At 43.7% G+C, this 21515-nt stretch overlaps 1 protein-coding gene across 3 annotated transcripts in view; it reads left to right on the top strand.

Annotated features, from left to right (window-relative positions):
• The window catches only part of GAS2L3 (growth arrest specific 2 like 3), a 242004-nt gene that overhangs the window by 37559 nt on the left and 182930 nt on the right, over nt 1-21515 (top strand). For all 3 annotated transcript variants that reach the window (XM_085653891.1, XM_085653890.1, XM_085653892.1), the window contains exon 2: nt 10970-11180. The gene's annotated coding sequence lies outside the window, so the exon portion shown is untranslated. The remainder of the gene's footprint in view (nt 1-10969; nt 11181-21515) is intronic.

Below are 21515 nucleotides of genomic sequence, written 5' to 3'. Positions count from 1 at the left end.
GAATTTTGGAATTCTCATCATGCCATGAGAGTTATTCCAAGAAGTGTTTTTAGGTTAAATGTGCTTATATTTGGACATCAAATAGTTTTCAAAAATCACACAATAATAGCAAATAACCTACCATCTTGCATTCCCTCAGCATCCTCTCTGAAAATAGTAAGCCAGGTTAGTGTATTGGCTTACCATATGCAACCAGAAAGGGCCAAAACCGGTAGCATGCCAAGAGTCCATCATAGAAAATCCTTGCGAAGAAGGCTGCAGCATTTGGTTCAGATGTATGTCTATGATCTATCTATAGTGTACACCCAGCCAAAAGGCTGTGGAGTGCTAGTGAGTGTCAAAGACAAGTATAAAGTCAACGACCAATAGGAAAGATAGCTTGTTTGTGGACTGCTCATGCATTGTGATATAGTGTTTTTTAAAGAGATGCATCTTCAACTGATTCCTAAATTGGAGATGCGTACGGGCAGTCCAGATGGAAGTTGTTCCAAATCCTGGATGCATAGATGGAAATGGCCTACTGCCTTATTTTTAATTTTTTACACTTCTTACTCTGCAGTCTGATGTCCTGGCTGTGGGTGTGCCAAGAACCTCTAGAGATGGTGTACTTCTCAGCAAGATAAGTCAGAGTGCTAGTCATGATGGCTTTGTAAATGATGTAGCTGGATTTTAGGTCTCACCTAGATGGCACATGTGCTGTCTCTTCGATGACAATTTGTTTTCTAACACGTGCGCTTAGAGGTGCCCATTGCTTACCATTGGTTGACTTCCTAGTCACTCATTTTCTAAGTGGTCAGCTGCCATAGGCTTCCTTCCTCTTGGTGTGTTTGTTCCTACCCTGAAGCATGGACGAATCACTTGTGTCCTTCTACTGATTATTTTTTCAGGCACTACTTTTTTCTTTGTCTTTAAGTACTCTAAGAAAGTGGATTTTTTTAGCTTCCTTTCTCGCATACTTGTGCCCCTCCACCCCCTCCCTGAAATGTTTATAATGCCCAACAGTTAGTAGTGTGATTAAACGAACCTCCAAAGGATGCAAGGCACTGGTGGCACATATATGTATTGATCTCAGGTTATGAAGATAGATTTGGGACTGACACTGAATCGAAGTAGCTACCCTGCTATCCTACCATAATAGATGCAGCAGCATAATATAGAGACCCGTTACCTGGGGCACATGTAAATTCTATGACGCCCTCTTAACACATATCTTTCAACAAACCAGCATTGGGAGAGCCAATTTGCCTCACCTAAAAGAGAACTTTTGGCTTTGTCAATAGTTTTGTTTAGCCATGTTGTACAGCAGCACAAATGAAAGTTAAATAATTAATAAAAGTTACACCATTAGGAGCGCTTTCTCAGTCTCAGGAGGAGACTACTGCAGTGTGAAGAATTAATTTAAGTGGCCCCACTGTGGAGTCTGAGACCATGGAGCAGGGGTTTAGCATCATCTGGATGCAACAATATGAAGCTTTAAACAGCCATTCCAAAGTTGCTTTTCTAAAAAGGTGATACCATGCTATCTGTTTTATCATCTGATGATGAAGTCCAGGGTGAATACAAGTAACCTGGCATTGGGTGAAAATTGGGGGTTCAAAGCCATCAAGGATTGTACCGTCTCTTGTTAGTTTACTCTGACAAATAACAGGAATTCTGTCTTGGTTAGGTTTAGCTTCAGATATGCACTGTATATCCTGGTCTGGATGATGGGCGTGCAGTATTGGAGGCAATGGATGTCTGAAGCAGAGAAGACATTCAAGTAGAGTTATGCATCATCAGCATATTAGTGAACCTTCATACTATTATCGGAGTATAGATTACCAAGGCACTCCAGGCTGAGGTTGAAGATGTCTGGGGGACTCTGCAGGTGGGAAGTGTTCTTTTGAGACCTGGAGGTGCCCATGTGAACAAACTGGTCTCAGGTGAAAAGGTAGGAGGGGAATCCATAAAAGACATTACTGGTGAATGTCATTCGAGAATCCAGGGTGTGCATGTTATGTTAATTGTGCTTGTAGAGTGTGCATCTCACTCGGGAGGGTGTCCTGGCACTGAAGAGAAAAGGGGTGTTGCTGAGTACCCTTTCTTGGTCCTATGTGAAGAGCCATGTTTTAAGTTTCTTCTTGAATTCTAGGAGTGAGTTGTCAGCCCTAATGTGAAAAGGTAGTTAATTCCAGGCTGTAGGAACCAGGTACAACAGTGTGCGGCTGCCGGTCCTGGGTTTTTGAATGTAAGAGACATGAGAGAGCAGGAGATTTGCAAAGCAGAGGTGTCTAATGGGGCTGTGGAAGCTGATGTGGTTATTCAAGTAGATGAGGCTAAATATGTGTAGTGCTTTCTATGTGTGGGTGAGTAGTTTGAACTGTACACATTTTGTGTATGGGGAACCATTGGAAGTTTCTGAGGTGGAGAGAGCTGTGGGTGCATGGATGGAAGTTGAAATTGGGATGGTAGTCTGTGTCGAAGAGGTTCAGCAAAATAAAGATGAAGACTTTATGACAGGGCAGGGAATATACTGACATCTAGGGAACCCTACTAAAACCAGGCATTTTTTGACCACCGAAGACCAACTTGAATCCAGGAACACACAGCTTAAATATAGCCATGACTTTTTCTTATCCTTAAGGTTATGGATATTTCAACCAACAGCTAAAAACACAAGTTCCTAATTTTTATGCACTGGGAAACAGTGGATGTTGTGGCCACCTGCAAACCTTTTACCATGCAGTGTTCCTGATCTTATACTGAGGACCTAATGTATATGACCGGGCCAACACAGTGAAAATAGCAATTGTTGTTTGGAGAAAAAAAATCTTAAATTCTTTAGAGGTCTCAATGTAAGTAAGTAAGTTTATTTTACAGTTAATTAAAACCATTACAAACATACATCTCATATCATATTTTCAGAGTGACAGTTTAAATCAAAGTGTGGGCCACCATAAAAAAAAAATAATAAACATTAAAATAAGCCCCCTAAAACCTTTGTGGACTAAAATGCAGACTGGCAATTATTATAGACGTAAGATTAGCAGCAGAGCAGGACAAATTGACCTCCTTAGTCGAATACTTAGCAGCAGAGTGGTTGGAGCAGCAAGAAACCGGTGCAAAAGAGTGCAGGGGAAAGTGCAGAGTGCAAGAACGACTTAATGACCAGAAGCAGGTCGGCCAAAGTTGACCCACTGAGGATCCTTAAGCGATCTTCTTCATTTTGGTGCAGAGTTGATTAAAACCTATGTACTAGAGTAAAACAAATAAATTCATATAAAACCATTAAAAGGGTAAAAGAGACTGATTGTGCAAAATGGAAGTGGTTTCTTAGAAGCAATGGGGTCAAGGCAGCGAATTTGAAAGTTCATTGCTAGTGTTCCACAGCTTGGGCCGGTTGCTGTGGTGGTGGCAAACGTAAGAGCTGCCCCCACGACCGTTCAGAGTTGGTAGGTCTCTATGGTATGGTTGACCCTGAATTGCAAGTACGCTACTCCTACTTGGAATGATAGTAATATATTTTCTGAATATCATCTTAATATCCAGTGGTTTGGGATATCAACTGAGAAAATATTTATCTCCAAGGCACCAAGACTTCCTCAGGATCAGTGAGTCTATTGATGTCCAGGTACTCCAAGCCTATATTCTTTTAGTCCTGATGATTGTGCACCGAACTGTGTCACATCAGTTAAACATGTTCGCTGTCATGAAATGCCATACATTTGATACACGGTTTTAGCCAGCATGCACACATGCCGACTGACCAAGTCTGTTGGACTATTGTCTGACTTACTCTGGCATCTTTGCAAAGGTAGCAATGTTGCTCAGTCTAAATTGGTATGATTGAATTGGAAATCTATTTTCACTGTGCACTGCATGTATAAATTGTGTTTTAAGTTTCCCTGCAAATGAGAACTTCTCATACATGTGCAGCAGTGACATTGAAGAAGAGACTATAGTCGTATTGCACGATTTCTCCAGTTTTTGGCACAGTGCCCTTGCAATTCCTGACAGGTGGCGATGACTAGCACCGCTAAGTTGGGTAGGTGCACCACCAATGACCGGAAATTCCACCTCCCTTCAGAAGTCTCTTTCAGGCTCCGAAAGTTGAGAAGTGGCCTGGAGCCAGGGCTTTAAGTGGGCCGGGTCTGTCCGGGTCTGAGCACCGGCAGTTTTTTTTTGGGGCCCTCGAAACGGGTCTCTATCGGGCTCTATTTTCGTGGCTACTAAAGGTAGTCCGTTCTTTATTTATTTTTTTTTTTCGGACCCGTTTTGAGGGCCCAAAAAAAAACTGCCGGTGCTCAGACTCTGCCCACTGTTGCAGCACTGTTAGGCAGTGCTTTAAATGGAAAAAGAGAAGTGCCGGCACTCACCAAATTGATAGGGGTGAGCCTGGGAGGTGCGTGTCTGGGGGCGTGGCTTCAAGGCAGCCTTGTACACTATCAGCATTTTCTTCTTCAATGTTCAAAGTGCCTTTGGCCAAGTTCTGCCCATAGCTGCAGGGTGTAATTAGCGTTTGTTGTAACTATATATAGCGTGAACTTAGCCCGAGGGCATTAACATGAGAAGCAGAAGTTTTACGCGAAAGCAGACTTTTTTTTTTCTTCAAGGCACTCTGACAGACAACGGTTCTGCAAACTTTCCCTATAACTCACAGCGCGACAGTTCCAATGTCGAGACCTCTAGCTTAGAAAAACACAGGTGTCTTCCTGTCCTGTTGCGCTGTCAGGGTGTGAGCAGGGCCGGCCTGTTTTAACACCTCATTGTCCGTTTCTTCGCGCTCCTTTCACCGTCTCACCCCTGCTGATACACACACCAACAGACCCATCACCGTGAGGCAGCTAAACTATCGGTGATTTAGGTGAGCTGGGGAGGTCCCGAGGCGTTTGGGTTCAGGGGGCAGTCACTGCTTAGCTCAACTCAAAAAGGACCCCCTGCGCCGCATTTCAGTCTCTATTAGCAAGGGCGCCAAATTTCTCTCCGCCTAAGGCGCTATCTTATCAAATGCCGGCTCGGAGTGTAGGGCTGCAGCCGCAACCTAGCGCCGGAATCCACTCGACATTAACTGTCAAGCACCCATAACCTAGAGACTGACCACAGCATGCCACTAGGAGTACCGGTACTCTCTTAACACAAGGAGAAGTCCCGGTACTCAATGGGAGAACACGGAGAAGTGCCGGTACTCATGATTTTCTTAAGCACACAGTGCTAGTTATTTTGATTTAGACCACGCCCCTACTCGGATAGGCCACGCCCCTTCAAGACATTAACCACGCCCCTTTTAGAGCACCCCCAGTTTTTTTTCCCACTTAAAGCACTGCCTGGAGCATCAGAGGAATGACAGACATAGCTGACGGGCCTTTATCTTTAATTTAAGGTTGTATCCACTCTTGACTTGTGCAGTCGACTTTGTGGACTGTCTAGTTGGCTGGTGACACTTACTGTGAATCCTGAATCAGGGGATTCCCTAGACCTCTTTTGTGCTATTCTTATTGTTGTGCCTCAGGAGTGGCACTACATGTTCTTGTGTCACAACAGTCATCCTGCAACTGGTGCTAAGCTTGAGTGACGCAGAAGTGAATGCGAGGAGATTAGTCTGCCATGGAGGATCTTGAGAGTGCTGCAGAAGAGTTCATGAGACCCTCAGTGATGGGAAGGATGCAGAGCCCAGGCACCTGTAGCTACGTTTCTGCTAACGAGAAAGAAACGGTAATGCCAGAGGCTGAAGGAAACCCCCCTGGAATTCTGTGAATCGGGAGGCCCCTAAAAGCTTGCATTGGTGACTGGGCACCACCACCATAAGCAGAACACCACCAGCGCTGCAAAAGCATGAACCAAAATATCCTAATTAACAACTTGTCCACAGCTGCCGCATATACCCTCGTTTTTCTCCTGGACCTCTCACGAGATTTCCCTGCTGCAGAAACCTCTTGAAAGACATCACTCACCCTCTTAAAAAAATATTTGTTTAACTTGAAGTTGTTACCTGTAAAGGTGTGGAAACCTTTAGCACAGTGGCGGCTTTAAAGGGAAAGCAACACATGGGCAGTGGCGGCTTTAAAGGGAAAGCAACACATGGGCATTGATTTATTGAGTGTTATTATTGTGTATTGATGAGTTCTGCATTTCTAGCCCACAACACCTCCCTTAGTTAGCCTTGGTCTACTCTACCTAGTTACTCTGAGTGTAAAGTACTAAAAGGAGTACTTGGTCCCCAGTTTTATGGTCCAGAGTACAGAGGCCCCAGGACACCAAGAGAGACCCCCCCCCCCCCACACCCCTCACTTACATAAGTGAGGCCTAGTGACCTTCCGAACTGGATTTCTCAGAGGTAGTCACTATGAGAACATGTGGATCAGTGCCTTGTGGGTCAGATCAAAATCTACTCTGCACATAATTGTGTTGGACTTGAAGTCAATCTTTGTAGCACTTATAGCCTTCCTCAAGGTTATGAGATGTAGAGCAGTGATAACAAAAATGGGCAGAACAGTGGGCCTCTTCTAGGTGAGCGAGCAAGGAGCACACACTCCCCACATCTCTGCTCGCTGACAGAGCTGTGCAAATGAGCACAGCATCCTTTTTATGATCTACTTTGCTGTGGTTGATAATATCCGAGAAGACAGAGTCAGCAGGTATCTCTATTCCACGTGAGAGGGAATTCCACCAGCAAGTTCTTTACTCTATCTTCAAGCATGATCTCGATCATTTGTAGACACCTTTATCATCCATCTGAATTTTAGATGCAGCAGGCTGCCTCCTGAATGAGCAAAAGACACACAATTGATGGACAGAATGCAGAACAAACCAAACATTCACCCCCAGTCAAGAGATCTGGGTTAAATCCATCATTCTTTTGCTCACCATGCCAACCCAGTTTAGACATGGCCATTTGCAAATCAGTCTTGACCCTGTGCCTCATGGGAACAGTCCAGCCCGAACTGCCAAGCCAGGTCCTCCCTGGACCGGAAACAAGCATCCTACGACCAGTTTCGGGGTTTCACCCATCTTCAGCCAGGATAGCTTGATTCCAGTGGCACAGTGAGCCCAGGACCCACGTCTAGGCATACCTGGCGCACTTGGGGCAAGAAAGCAAAAGACACACAATTGATGGACGGAATGCAGAATGAGCAGCATGCATGGATGCATTTGAGTATAGACTGGTGTAAAACGGCAGTGGCATTACATATTCCTCCCCTCTTTTTTATGAGGCCATGCACAGGCTCAAATGTTTGGGACCCTACTTACACCAGCATAACGTCTGCAGTTTATTCTACTGGACCTGTTACATCTACTTTAGAAGAACAACATTAACAAGACCCAGAGGCTAGACCTACTGGCATGGAGAAGTGAGGGAGAAGATAGCATCACCCCCTTATCTTGATTAATTTGAGCATATGGTTCAGAGGAGTTAGCATTTGCTCACCTGGTCATTTTCACTGTGGACCTGGATGCCCTGCTGGGTGCGCAGAAAGCTTCCATCAGAGGTCTGTATGGGAAATAAGTCCTGGGAAGGGTACTGTTGGGCCATTCCAAAAGTGATCAGTTTCCTCACTTGCTTGGTTGACTTTTGTGGTAATATGTGCAGGTGGACAAATTGTTCCTATAAAGAGCTATTAGTAGACGCCTGAGAGGTATTTCTGCACCGCCGATGAAGTTGTCAAAAGACACATGTCAGGCCTGATACATCGTTTTCAATGATATCATTGACCATAAAATTGTCCTAGCCAGGGAGCCACATAAAACGTTTGAGCCTTTAACCTTGTTGAATATAAAACTGTTCTTCAAGAACACTTCCTTATTGGTGGGCATAACATTGCGAGGTGCTTAAGTTAGCCTCGAGCCCTTCACACGTTAGAGCCAGTCATTATATTCTACCCTGGCAAGGTGGTCCTGAGTATCTTCCCGGGCTTTTTCCCAAAGGTTATTTTAGAATTCCATTTGTCTGAGGAGATCCATGTGCCTGCTCACTGGAGGAGACCTTATTCAACTTGGAAGTATGATGTGCTTTTGTGGTTTTACTTTCCTAGAGCCAGGGATCTACCCATCAATTCCTCATGATATTAAGCGGCGATGGTGCTGATCAGCAGCTAATGCCACCTTTGCCATATAGTTTGCTTTTTGCATCATCAATACCTAAACTGCATGGAATACATCCATCAGCTGATGTCCAAAAACAATTCAACAGGCGTTCTCCAGACTTGTACCTGGCCAGGACACTCACCATCTGTTACATGGGATAACCCACTAGCTTCCTGATGACATTATGCCCTCAAGGTCTCGAGCAGCAACAGTGCACAACACTCTCATTTACCACCACATGTTGAAGTGCCACTAGGTTGCAAAGATGCCCACATGTTCATAAAGAGCCTAAATATTAACAAAAAGATCATCCTTTTCCACCTACTTCTATATATTTCAGGTGTGTAATTGTGTTCCTTGACCTTTAGAACACATCTTCACAGCAGGTTTAACCACTAATGGTCCAGAGCTAGTTAAGCCAGGTGTTACTGAGCATAGCAGCCTATTAATTCCTCTTACTTCTCTGACATCCAGAACTCAGTGAGAGGAAACAATCGAGATGCACAATACTGTTGTAAGGCTTGCCCCCTTCTTTGTATCAAATGACTACATCAAAGGCATTCGAGACTAAGAATACTACTGCAATTAAATGAAGGTTAAGGGTTTGTTAAAATAACATTATCAAAGATTACGACCAACTTATTTAAAAGAATGCAAATGGCTCGAAAAGGGAGGGGCGATTGAAGTGGTTTCCCCCTGCTCCCACACCACCAGATACAAAACTTCCATTTACAGGACATTTTGAGGGATTATAATTAATTTCCATTTCAAAATAAGGAAAACAATTTGACTCAGACATACATTAAAGATATTAGATTAATATTGGTAGACGTATTTATTGAAATTTGAAGAAATGTCTACTGTAAGGGTTAGATGAAGGATATGAAAGTAAAATGGAAAAATAGCATTTTTTATTGCAAGTGTTAATTCAAAGACAGGATACGGGTAAATAATATAGGTACACTTGATTAAGGTTAGCTGATAGACTTGTAATTCAGGTTTGAATAAATGTAATTACAAATAATTCACGTTTTATGTCTTAGTGTTAAGTTAAATAACATAGCATTTAGTTTAAAAGAAGGCTCCAATTACAATTTAAAAAAAATAACCAAATGAAAAAGTCGAGGTAGATGCATGGCGATGTAGTATTGTTGAGGCAGTGGTAACATCAAATATAAACCTATCTTGATGATGTATTTATTGATCGTAAATTTGGTGCCCTTGATGCAGTTGTACGTGGAATAACACACAACCAGTGGGAAATGCCTTGTGTAGGTGCATTTTGTCGTATACTAAACGTTGGGTGCACAATTTAGGAATCTGAATGAATACATCAAAGTTGTCTATGAATGGGGGTGAACTGTAAGAGGCAGGAAAGGATGGATATTTCACAAAGTTTCATCTTGTGCATGAATAGATGGGCGTTTAGTGGCCATGACTGGGGTCATTCCCTTAATGGGTAAGCAGCTTCCGAACTGCCCTCTGCACCGGAAAATCATTAAATGCATTTGCATCTTGTTCAACTTTTTCTATTGTTTCTCTACTAAGACGCTGGCGGAATGAAGATTGATGGAATATCTTTATATATGTAATATCATGACACCTTAAGGGAAAAGTTAATTTTTAGGTGACAATTTTGGAATATCCATGGGATAACGGTTTGCTTGTGTGACTAGGGGGTACTTACTTTTGCTTTGCGCCTTCCTCCTCCAGTTACCTTAATCTAAAAGCACATTTATTTATTTTCCCGGAAAAAATCCATTAACTAATTTTCTGTGTTCTATACCTCATTTAATTACGCCATATGGTTAAAATAATTCTTAGTAACAGGACAGAGCCTTCTTATTTGAAACATTTCAGAAAGTGTTTTCGATCATGGAGATATTTCACTCCTATATCCTCGCACTACCTTCTAGACATCCGCAGCATCTCGGAGTGATTTGTGTGCGTGCTTGTGTATTCTGTACATCTGGGGTGTCCAGCGTTGGTCCATGGGGGCTGCACACGTACCAGGTGTTCGAGATGTCCATACGATATAAATGTATATATATTTTATGTGAAAGGAAGCAATTTAACCAGTTATGGTTATCTTGAAAATCGAGCAAGGGTACCGTCTCGCAAACCAACGTTGGACACCAGTTTTATGAGGACATTCAATATATTCCTATTTTTAGATACAACGACAAGATAAAAGCTGAAACATTGTGTAATGCCTGCTGAGAAATATTACTTTCATAGGTGTCTGAAATAGGTCCAGGATGTCCAGAACCAAATTGTTAGGATGTGCACATGAGATACATTTATATACAATTAATCTAGCTCTGTTGGACTCGTACACACTGTCAGTGATTTTATCCTGAAAATCTCTCGTGCCTCTGGCTCCTGGGCCTATGTTGGCCGCCCCCGAACATTCTCAGAATAGTGTTTCTAACTTTTCCCCCTCCGTGTTTGCGATGATCTATTCACTTACCAGGGCACCCATTACATAACGCGACAAGTTTAGTCGGCATTTCCAGGGAATTCCTGACGACATCTGTTAGTTCTGGTTTAATATGAATTAATTTGCCTGCCACCAGGGCGTCTTGTTGAGGCTTTCGATAACGACAAAGGGTAATGGGGCTTTTACACTGTACATATGCTTCTCCACGCTGCCACTCGGCTCTTAATTGAAGCACAACATTTCAGGCATCCCTCGTCATGACAGATGCACGACATTCTCACAAAAGCTGCCTTGTGAACTTGCTGCATTCATGTTTCTGTGAATCCCCTGCCAATAACTCTTTCTTTTGTTATCGCCCTGAAGGCTGAGTCTATCAGAACTGGTGCGATCGTGTATGAATTGTAATTTTAATGAGAGCAACTTGTTTACTGGCTTGTCCGCTGCATTTTTTTCTCCTTCTCGGAATAGGTCACGGAACCCTCTCCACACAAGATGACTTTGTTCATTGGGCACAAAGGGCGTTTTTGAAGCTTTCCCTCCGCATTAGCAGAGCCTGTGCATTATTTCGTCAGTGTACAGTAGCAGCGTGCAGGGGGGAGCTGGTGGTCCCAACTCGGCCGGAAGAATTTCAAGCTAACTCCAGTGAAGAGGTGCACGCGACAACACTCCCGCCATGCTGGTAGGTCTGTTTTGGTTAATCCGTTAATAGCACTGTATATTTTGTAAGTCTTGATTAGAAAAATATAGCCGATGAATAAGTTTGAAGGGTCATTTAATTATTTTTTATTAATAAAATGTTAATGAGTGTTGTGTTTAGTCTTTTATGATGGACTTGCACCCCACCATACATTTACGTTGAGGCATATTTCACTGTATTTTTGTTGCTTGCAGATATCTTTGTTTCCTACAGTACTATTTTGTATGTCATTGTTTTTTCAGTTCTGGCATTAACTTTTATTATAACACCATGCGCTTTTAACTTTATTTGGGAGTGTTTACTCAGCTTTATAAAAATGTCTTGTTTTTATTTCTTTTTTTCTGTGAATAAGTAAGTTCTATCATTTGTGTCATTACGTCACACTTTTTTAACTTGGCCCTACATGAAGTGTCCAAAGACTGTGCCTTTGTATACAAAGTCCAAGGTTCAGGACTCCCTATTTGATGGCGCTAAAGTTCACTGATTCCCTATTCTCACTATTTTTTGAGGCAACTTATATTTAATTTATAACGTTCTTAATGAGCGACAAATTAACAGGGAGTCATCTTCTACGTGCTCTGTCTTCCGGTTTTTAAATATGGTATGTATTGGTCTCCCTTTTCTTCCACACCCACCACTTGAAAGCACTGTCTAGTCAGGACTGTGAGACCGGAGAGGCAGAGGTATGGGAAGTAAATAGCATCATATGGAGGGTGTGAGAGAGCAAAATTTCAGAGAAGTGGGAATTTGTAGCAGAATCATTTGCAAGGGGTACACGGAAGGCAGTAATTTCTTCTGAGAACATATGGGTAGAAAGAGTATGTGTAAGAAGATGCATGGGTATGAGGAGTGTAGTGTAAGGCCTACTATGGATGATAGTAGATTTGGCAGATGGGTTCCAGAGGTATGTAGTAAAGGAACAGTGAGAGAGAGAATCCTATGGGTGCTAGGGGTATGTGGAGGTAACACGGGTACCAGTTGAGTATGGTGGGCACAGCAGTTTTCCTACTTTGCACATGTGAAAGTGTATGCATTGTCACATTTGACACTGCATAAGTATGAATTGTGGGAGTTGGGGTTGCACAACTGGCTTACTTGTGGCATATGAAGTAAATGTTTGTTTGAGAATATGTTTTGTCGTTTGCATACAGCGCACATATACTTCTTATGCCGTTATTTGAAACATCAATACCTGAAGGCTTTCTCTAAAGGCTGATATTTTTGAAGTACCTAGCTCATTAAATAGAAGAGGTTTCACACCTGGGGTTCCTGACCAAATAAGGTTTTGCAAAGAGCAATGCCCTTAACTTGTAGACTGGATGCACAAGTTTCCAGATGAGTGACTGCAGTTGAATTTTAGGAAAGGTGGCTGAAATAATTAAAACCCTCTATGGAAAATGCACACTTCTCTGGTGTTTACTCACGTGTTGACAAGCAACCAAAGCACGGGAGCCAGAATTGTAATGATGGAAGTCAGTTTTCCTTGTCCTAATAAGAAGACTGTCTCATGCTTCTGTGCTATTGCTTTCTGCGGAAGAGGTTTAGTGAGGCATTCCCAGACATAACTAGTTCAGTAGTCCAGGCCTCCTCAAATTAGCACAATAATAAATGGTAGCCTACGAGGTGTCCAAAAGTGCTCTCATATTATATGCCCTCCTCATATTCTCACGGCCAATCGCGTAGCAACTGATCCCACCCGTAACTCACTCTTAAATTCCTCCCTACTTTCAGCCCCTGTTCCCAGCTGCTGGCAAAAAGCTAAGCTTAATCCACGTTTGGAAAAAGTCCACTGCAGACAAACCCATCCTGGCCAACTATAGGCCCATTTCAATATTACCAGCCTTCTCCAAAGTTCTGGAGAAGTTGATTAACATCCAGCTGTTCATATATTGGACTCAAATCAGCTGCTGCACCCCTCTGTCGAGTTTCCGCCCTTTACACAGTACGGAAACAACTCTGGTTGAAGTGTCCGATACCATCAAGCTAACAGTACACCAGGGGAAACAGGTGGCCCTCCGGCTTTACGATCTATCGACGGCGTTTATATGGTCTACGATCCCTTTCTTCTGCAGCGACTAAGTAACATTAGGATAGGTGGTGCAGCCTTGGCTTGGTTAGGGTCTTTTCTATCTGACAGAAGTCACTCAGTTTGAGTGGCACCTTTCACATCTGACCCAATATCTTTAAGATTTGGCTTCCCTCAAGGCTCTGCCCTGTCCAATGCTATTTAATGTGTACATGTCTCTTCTAGCAGCTCTGATAGAATCGTATGGGGTACAGATTGTGTCCTACACTGACGACACGCAAAAACTTCTCACTTAGGACACTAACACTCCTAACGTACAGGAAAGATTTGCGGCGTGTCTATCAGCAGTATTTCTGTGGATAGGCCAGAGCAATCTTCAATGCAACTCCAGTAAGACTGCAGTATTATCCTTTGGCATCCCCCCTGCATCATGGGGTGGTGCTTTCTGGCCCAATTCTGCTCATTCTCCCCCCACCGCGGTTACAGTCGCACGTTAACTGGGGTAAAATTGGATAATTCACTATCCTTTCGTGCCCAGGTAGACCGTGTGGTAGGTGCATGTTTCGGACTCTCAAGATAAAAAAATAAAAAAAGATTTTATTCTTGCTTCCCTCACACTGCTAGAAAACAGCTATCCATTCGGTAATAACCTCACAACCGGATTACGCCAGTGCACTGTATTAGGGCATCCCAGCGTACCTACTCAAAAGACTTCAGTTGGTGCAGAATGTCGCTACCCTACCTCTCCTCAACCTCCAGAAACATGACCATGTTCGCTTGCACCTCAAGAATTTACACTGGTTGCCAATCTGTGAAAGAGTGCACTTCAAGGGGCTTGTGTGGGCTCACAGAGCCTTCTATATAAGGCAAGTCCCTGCCATCTGGCCAACAGATTCACGCTCTATCTACCAACGAGAACTCTGCGATCCTCTGATGCCATGTTGCCTGCTGTGCCAAGAACCAGGAGGAAGAAATGGGGCAGCTCTTTGTTCTTAGTCCTCTCCACCTCCAGATGGAACTCCCTCCCTCTCCACCAAAGACGAGGGTGCTCTTAAACGGAGCCTAAAATCTTGGCTGTTCAATCTGTCCTTTCTATAATCAGTTGACCTGACCTGTGGATGTCTTTGTAGTAGCTTATGCTTGTTTGGAATGTCACTGGTTCAGAGCCTCACTGTGTGAGTGTTCTGTATCAGGAGTTCCAGCTGTTTCATTTGGTGTCTTTGTGGATCTCTGCTGCTTCTTTGCTTGATGGCTCAGCTGTTTCTTGAATAAATCTTACAACGACTTACCTGGTGTTCCTGCTACATTACCACATCTTTGTTGGCGACGAGCGCTGGGCCATCAACATGAACCCGTGTCCATCGGCAAGAATATTTCACTTACTACAATCTCGGCAATGAGAAATGTCTCAGGGTGAAGGCTGATCCTTATCTGCATATCCGGGAGAATACGTGCTGATTCTCATTATGTGCAGATCCTCAGAGCACATTTTATGGCAAAGCAGCGGGCAAAAATTAGAGGTCAGTGAACGCTGGAACGCATTTGGGAGACATGTTTTCCAGCAACAATATTATTTTCAAGTATGCGGTGTCAGGACGCGTGACGACGTTCGTGCGCGTCTGCGTGTCACTGCTGGAACGCAAAGCGCTCTTCCTGCGCATGCGACACAGTTGCATTTGGAAGTGTCTGCGTTTCAGAGGTGGAACGCACGGAGTAGTCTTTGTGCGCGTCATAGTGCTACCGCTCAACATTCTTGCAACAATAGAACAAAAGGAGCGGCAAGCAAACCATTGCACGCGTATACAGGTACTGTCAAGAGTTATTTAATTGACTTTTGTTGATGGCGCTGTGCACAAAGTGAAAACAGAGACTTTCTCTAAGGGATTCTTGTTATTGACATTTGTTAGGGCGTAAGAGACACACTGTTTTAAGACTTTTTCTCCTCAAAGTCTTTCTCATTCAAGGGGGTCAAGGTCCTACTTGCGTAAAAAGGAACACACTCTTCAAAGGCATTTCGTAGCTGAGCATCAATTGCCCTTAGTTGAATTGACGCAGTTTCAGGTTCTCTTCATCTGTCACTGTTCTGTCTTTTCTGGACACTACAAAGGTCTGTCTCCTAAGGTTGTGTAAGATGCAAACTGTTTCACCTCCTCCTCCGTTTTTAGAGACACCTGGTGAGCCACCCGTCAAATGGAAACAGTAGTTTGATGGGCTTGAGACTTACCTCGGTGCAATGGGTGCAAACAGGTTTAGAGCCGAACGCAAGAATTACCTTTTGCTACACTCATTAGGTTTTGAGGGAAGGGCTAGTTTGAAACATATGTCTCCTCCAATCATTGATGGGGAGAATGCCCTTGATGAATTTCAAGACACTGTCAAGAGGCTCCAAACTAGGTTTGATGTTCAGCCCAGCATAGTTGTTCTTTGCCACAAATTCTTTTTACGCACACAGAACACAGGGAAAGACGTCGACAACTACATCACAGCCCTGAGGAGGCTTGTAGCAGAATGTCAGTTTGAAAACTTTGCAGAACAACATGTGTGTGATCAATTCATCTGTCATTGTACAGATAAAACTATCAAGCAAAAACTTCTTTCCATGGGTAATCCTACTAGGAAGAGGTGTGGCGCCACGGCCAGGGCAACTTACTCCGGAATCTGGGGATCACGGCTCGATCGCCGGCAGCAGATTAGCCCCGCACCTTGTGACTCTGGGCAATAGCTTGCTTAATCTTCTCGATGGCCCCCAGCGCCTAGAGACCGTTGCGGGTGATTGTTTGCACTTTACAAATGTGTCTATTATTATTATTATTATTATTATACTCTGGATGAAACCATCAAGGTAGCAAAAAGTATTGAGACTTCACAGTTGTCGGCAAAGGAGCTTGATAACAAAAACACTGAGGCTGTCTCTGCTGTTAAAGTAAAAGAGAAGGATAGTAAAGACAAGGAGAACAAGTCCTCTGAAAGACCTCGTTCCAGTTTTGGAGATAAGCAGAACGCTTTCTTTTCTCAGAGTAACGTCTGTTTTAGATGTGGATGCAAGACTCGTATGGGGAATACCAAGTGTCCGGCTAGGTTCGTGACTTGTAGGATTTGCAATAGAACAGGTCACTTTGCCAAAGTTTGTCAGGCTGCAAAAGGGAAAATGCTCTCTCAACCTTCTGCAGTAAAATGTGTTGGTGATGAAAGCATGCATGGGGATGGTGAAGATTTCATCATTAAAGATCTCTGTAACATGATTGTGGTAGTACAAGACAATGGAGTCATAGTTGGTAATCCTGAGATGTTTGTTGACCCCCTTGTAGACATTTTAGTGGGAGATCGTGTACTGAAGCTCCTTGTGGATTCCGGTGCTCGAATCTCTATGATCACGTTGAGTCTATTTGATGCGACCTGGCCGAATAGACCCCTGCTACCTCCTGATTGTAAGGCTGTCTCTTACGATGGACGAGAGATCAGTCTGTCCGGTTACATTGAGAAGATCTAGGAGTTCAAGGGGAGGAGGATTGCTGGAAAGTTGTACGTTGCACATAAAGGGTTGAACATTTTGGGCTGGTTCCACCAAGGTTTATTTGGGACGGTGCTCAGACCTGGGGCCACTGAACAGGTCCTTGCTATTGGGGACAATCCTGAGCTTGAAGATCTCATTAATACATTTCCCCTTGTGTTTTCTGGTGAGCTTGGAAAGATTAGGGACTTCCAACACAAAATCATTGTAAAAGAGGATGCCAGACCTGTCAAACATAAGCTGAGAAATGTTCCCTTTGATGTCAGACAGGATCTTAAAAAAGAACTTGATCTTTATGTGCCAAGGGAATAATTGACCCAGTTGAATCCTCCCTATGGTTATCTCCACTTGTTGTCGCACACAAGCAGAACGGCGAGCTTAGGGTCTGTGTTGACCTCTGCTGCTTGAATAAAGAAATCTGGGTGGATTCACATCCTCTGCCCAATATCAATGAACTGCTGGCAGGTTTGAAAGATGTGAAGATTTTTACACAATTAGACTTAGGATCTGCCTACCATCAGGTAGAGTTGGCTCCTGAGTCAAGACACCTCACTGCATTTGTTTCCCCTTGTGGTACCTTCCAGTATGTCTGTATGCCTTTTGGGTTTGCGTCGACTGCTTCAGTTTTTCAGCGACTCATGTCCAATATTATGAAGGGGATCGATGGGCTTTCTGTTTTCCAAGACGATGTCCTTGTCTTTGCACGTGACAGAGTTAAGCATGACACCTTTTTAAGGGAAGTCCTGCCCAGATTCCAAACTAACGGTGTAGTGTTGTGTAGGGACAAATGAGTCTTTAAGGCCAAGGAGGTTGAATATTTGGGACATTTAGTTAATGAGAAAGGGATTCGCCCTAAGTCTAGTCTTGTTGACTCAATCGTCAAGTCCAAACCTCCCTCTGACAAGACTAGTCTTAAGTCCTTCCTCGGTCTTTGTGAATTGTATTCACGGTTCATTCAAGATTTTGCGAGTAAATTGAGGCCACTGTCGCAAATGCTGATGAAGGGTGTTGCTTTTGTGTGGAGTTCTGAATGCCAAAGTGTCTTTGAGTGGGTGAAGGAGCAAATTGTCTCGCCTAAGGTGTTAAAACACTATGATCCTTCTCTTACTTGTACCCTCACTGTCGATGCTAGCAACGTCGGAGGGGGTGCTGTTCTGTCCCAGGAAAAGGGGGGTGAGGTCAGGACCATTGGGTTTGCTTCCAGGGTTCTGTCCCCTTCGGAAAGGAAATACTCAGTTTTTGAGAAGGAGCTGCTGGCGTGTTGGTGGGCTGTGATGAAGTTCACAAACTTTAATTGGGGAAGGAAGTTCCGTCTTCAGACTGATCACAAGCCTTTAGTCTTCATTCTTAGTGGGAAGAATGTCAGGAGTTTCACTCCTAGGATTGCACGTTTGTCCTTAAAACTTCTTCAGTTTGACTTTTGTGCTGAATATATTCCTGGAAGCAAGAATGGATGTGATGATTTCCTTTCTCGTTCCTCTGACACTGCGGAAGATGATGTTAACATGGGTGAGGAGGACAAGGAGGAGTTTATTGTGGTAGCAGTAGATCTTTCACAGTTGTGTGTAGTCTCTGAGTGTGAATAGCGTCAGGCCCTCAGTTGTGATCCTTCCTTGACCCTTGTTATAGGTTACGTTGGAAAGGGTTGGCCAAAGGAGAGGAATTTGAGTTCCAAATTTAAAACATTTTTGCAGGTTGCGGATGAGCTATCTATTGAAGATGGGCTGTTACTGAGAGGTGACAAACTTGTTCTCCCTCTTGCTTTGAGAGCTTCCTTAATTAAACATGCTCATGAGGGACATCTAGGTGCCACACTTACTAAAAAAAAGGGTGCGCCTCTCTTTCTGGTGGCCTTCCATGGACAGGGAGGTAGATGAGATGGTCAAGTCATGTGTGATTTGTTCCAGCTGTGACAAAACTGCTAAATTGCGTACTCCTCCTCTTTCTCCTATTGAATTGCCGTCTGCCCCGTAGGTGAAGTTGGGGCTCGACATTGTGGGTCCTTATCGTGTCCTTGATCCATCATCTAAATTCGCTTTAGTCCTTATAGACTATTACTCCAAGTGGCCTGAGATCAAGATTGTGAAGGAGGTGACCTCTAGAACCATTGTCGAATTCCTTAATGATGTGTCTATGAAGGAAGGTTTTCCTGAATTTTTTGTGACGGACATTGGTGCCCAGTTTGTCGCTCGTGAAGTTAAGGAGTTCCTCCAAACCTGTGGGGTTAAGCACCTCAAGAGTCCTCTTTACCACCCCAGTCCAATGGCCTGGATGAACGCATGAACAGAGTGCTTGGCGAGTACATTCAGTGGGCCCTAGCCAACAAATGTTTTGTTGCAAATTCTGTGAGGAGCATGCTTTGGTTTTACCGTACCACTCCCCATTCAACCACGGGTGTGTCACCTTTTGAGTTGTTACGTGGTCGGAGAGCTGCCACTGCTTTTTGTCCAAGTTGGATGAGCAAGTGGGTTAAGGGCACTCAATGGACGGATGAGAGTGTTAGGAGTCATGTGAAATTGGCTCAAAATAAGCAAGAGACTTACTTTGATGAAAAGAAAAGTGTTAAAAGTTTGGAAATCACTGTGGGTGATTACGTCTGTGTCAAAAAACCTGTCCATGTTATGAAGGGCTCTTCCAAGTTTAGTCCACCCGTCAAAGTCGTGGATGTGAAAGGGAATTCTGTTAAGCTCATCAATGGACAGTGGTGGAACAAGTGTTTTTTGTTCAAGAGTTGTTTGCTTCGCGAGGGTGTTGGTGGTGAGTGTGGTGAGAATTGTTTTAGTGGTGAGAGTGGTGTGGGTAGTTTTGGTGGTACTAGTCAGCCTGCCCTTAGGCGGAGTGCTTGAGTTAGGAAAGTTCCTACTCGTTTTAGAGTTTAAGTTTTCTGGTGCTTAATCTGTTGCTGTTTTTGTCTAACTTTAATTTTCCTCCACAGGTATTTCTTTTCTTGTTTTTGCTTTTCTTTTCCTTTTGCGTTGTAAGTTTCCTTTTCAGGTCTTGCGCCTAGCGTTGCAGTGCACAGCACTGCTCGTGCAGCGCGAGACCTTATGTGGGGGTTTTGAAAGCTGACCACACGCTCGTGCGTGTGATTTTGCTTTTGCCGGCAGCCATTAGGTTTTGCGTGTTTCAAAAAAAAAAAAAAAAGGCACGCAGTTGGGCAAAGGCTCCGCCCATTCCTGTATGTGTGTAGCACGCGCAGCAGCACGCGTTCGCCTCGCTGCCTCTGCCGTGCTCCCTCGCCCCCGTTCCTCTGTGGTGCGCGCGCACCACTGGTTTCCTTTCACTTTTGCGCCACGCGGCTGGGTCACTTTCTCAGCCGCGCGGCCATTGCTTGTTTAGGTAATGCACCGGTGCTTTACATCTCCATTTATTTTAACATTGTGCCCTACACTTGGAGCACTACACTGAAATACGTTAGTCTAGTGCCTGATGCGCTTCTTTGGCAGGACGGTTTGCGCCGCTGCACACATTTAACTTGATGCTCCTGGTGAAGATGGGGACAGTGCGTACAATTGCATATAATGCATTGCCCCTAGGGCAGCCGCAAACTCTTACTGCACAGGATGCAGCACGTTTGTGAAACACAGACTGGTTTATTGAAACAGCTCATCCGCGTTTTACAGTTCAGCCTGCCAGCACTTTCAAGGGGGGCAGAGATCCCCGTGCATGTGGGTGCAATGAATGACTGCATCCACCTGCGGGATGATGTCTGAGAGAACTCTTAGGCTGTCCTGTTGCCTCAGTGTACCATGAAGTTTATACTTTGTTAACAAGACAGCAACAAGACAACTAACCCTATTTGAAAGCCCGGTGCTAAATTGTTCTGGTTTCAAAAACACAGATCACAGGTTTATATAATCCGTACAAAACCTTACATCTAGCTAAGTGGGAGTGTGTGTCACAGTAGGAAGAAGCTGTAGGAAGGCAGATATACGAAGACGCATGCCAAAAAAATATAATGACAGAATTATTAATTGCTAGTTACTGCTCTAGTCACATTATGTCCTGAACAAACTGATGAGAGTGCATCACAACACAACAAACAAACGTTGGAGAACTGTACACATAACTCTGCACTTAATGGGTCTTTTGTAAGTGTCGCATGATCTGGAGTGCAGAAAAAATTTACTAGTCAATCTAGTTGTAGAGAAACCACCGTTTATTATCCTAGAGTTGAGAAATGCCATTAGTCACGGGTATGCGATTTCAGGACAGGAAGCTGTAGTTATCTGTGACTCTGATGGGGAACATGGCGATAGCTGGCTGGTGGGGAAAAAAAGCAAAGTTGTGCTAAAACAAGCATTTGCAATGCAATCGGTCTCGCCTTTGGGACCTTAAATGTATTTAGCTATGCAGCACATTAGCCTGGATGCTGAAACATCTACTGTTCTTTAACATGGAGGGAAAGTAAGCACCAAACTGCGTGAAACACCAGGTATGGGAGAACAATATTGCCTTTCAGCAGGAAATTGTATAGTCCAAAGCTCAGTTTTTATTATAAAATCATGGCCTTCGGTGGTCATATCACTGAAAATACAAGATTTGAAAAAAATATTATTGTCAACGGGTGCTCGTGGAAGACAATTTCTATGGACTGGAATCTAGAGAATGCTAAAGTGATTCTGGTATTTTACTGACCTCTGCTGGTCGTTTTCTATCAAGAAAGTTAAATAGAGGCAGTTGCCAGAAAAATAAAAAAAGGTAAGTCCCTCAGCAGAAAGCAATTCTGGTATTTTACTGACCCCTACTAGTCGTGTTCTATCAAGACAGTTAAATAGAG

Source organism: Triturus cristatus, chromosome 4_1 (assembly GCF_964204655.1).
Source record: "Triturus cristatus chromosome 4_1, aTriCri1.1, whole genome shotgun sequence".
Classification (NCBI taxonomy): Eukaryota; Metazoa; Chordata; class Amphibia; order Caudata; family Salamandridae; genus Triturus; species Triturus cristatus.
The sequence above is the reverse complement of the archived record's forward strand: the minus strand, read 5'-3'. Positions and strand labels throughout refer to the sequence as shown.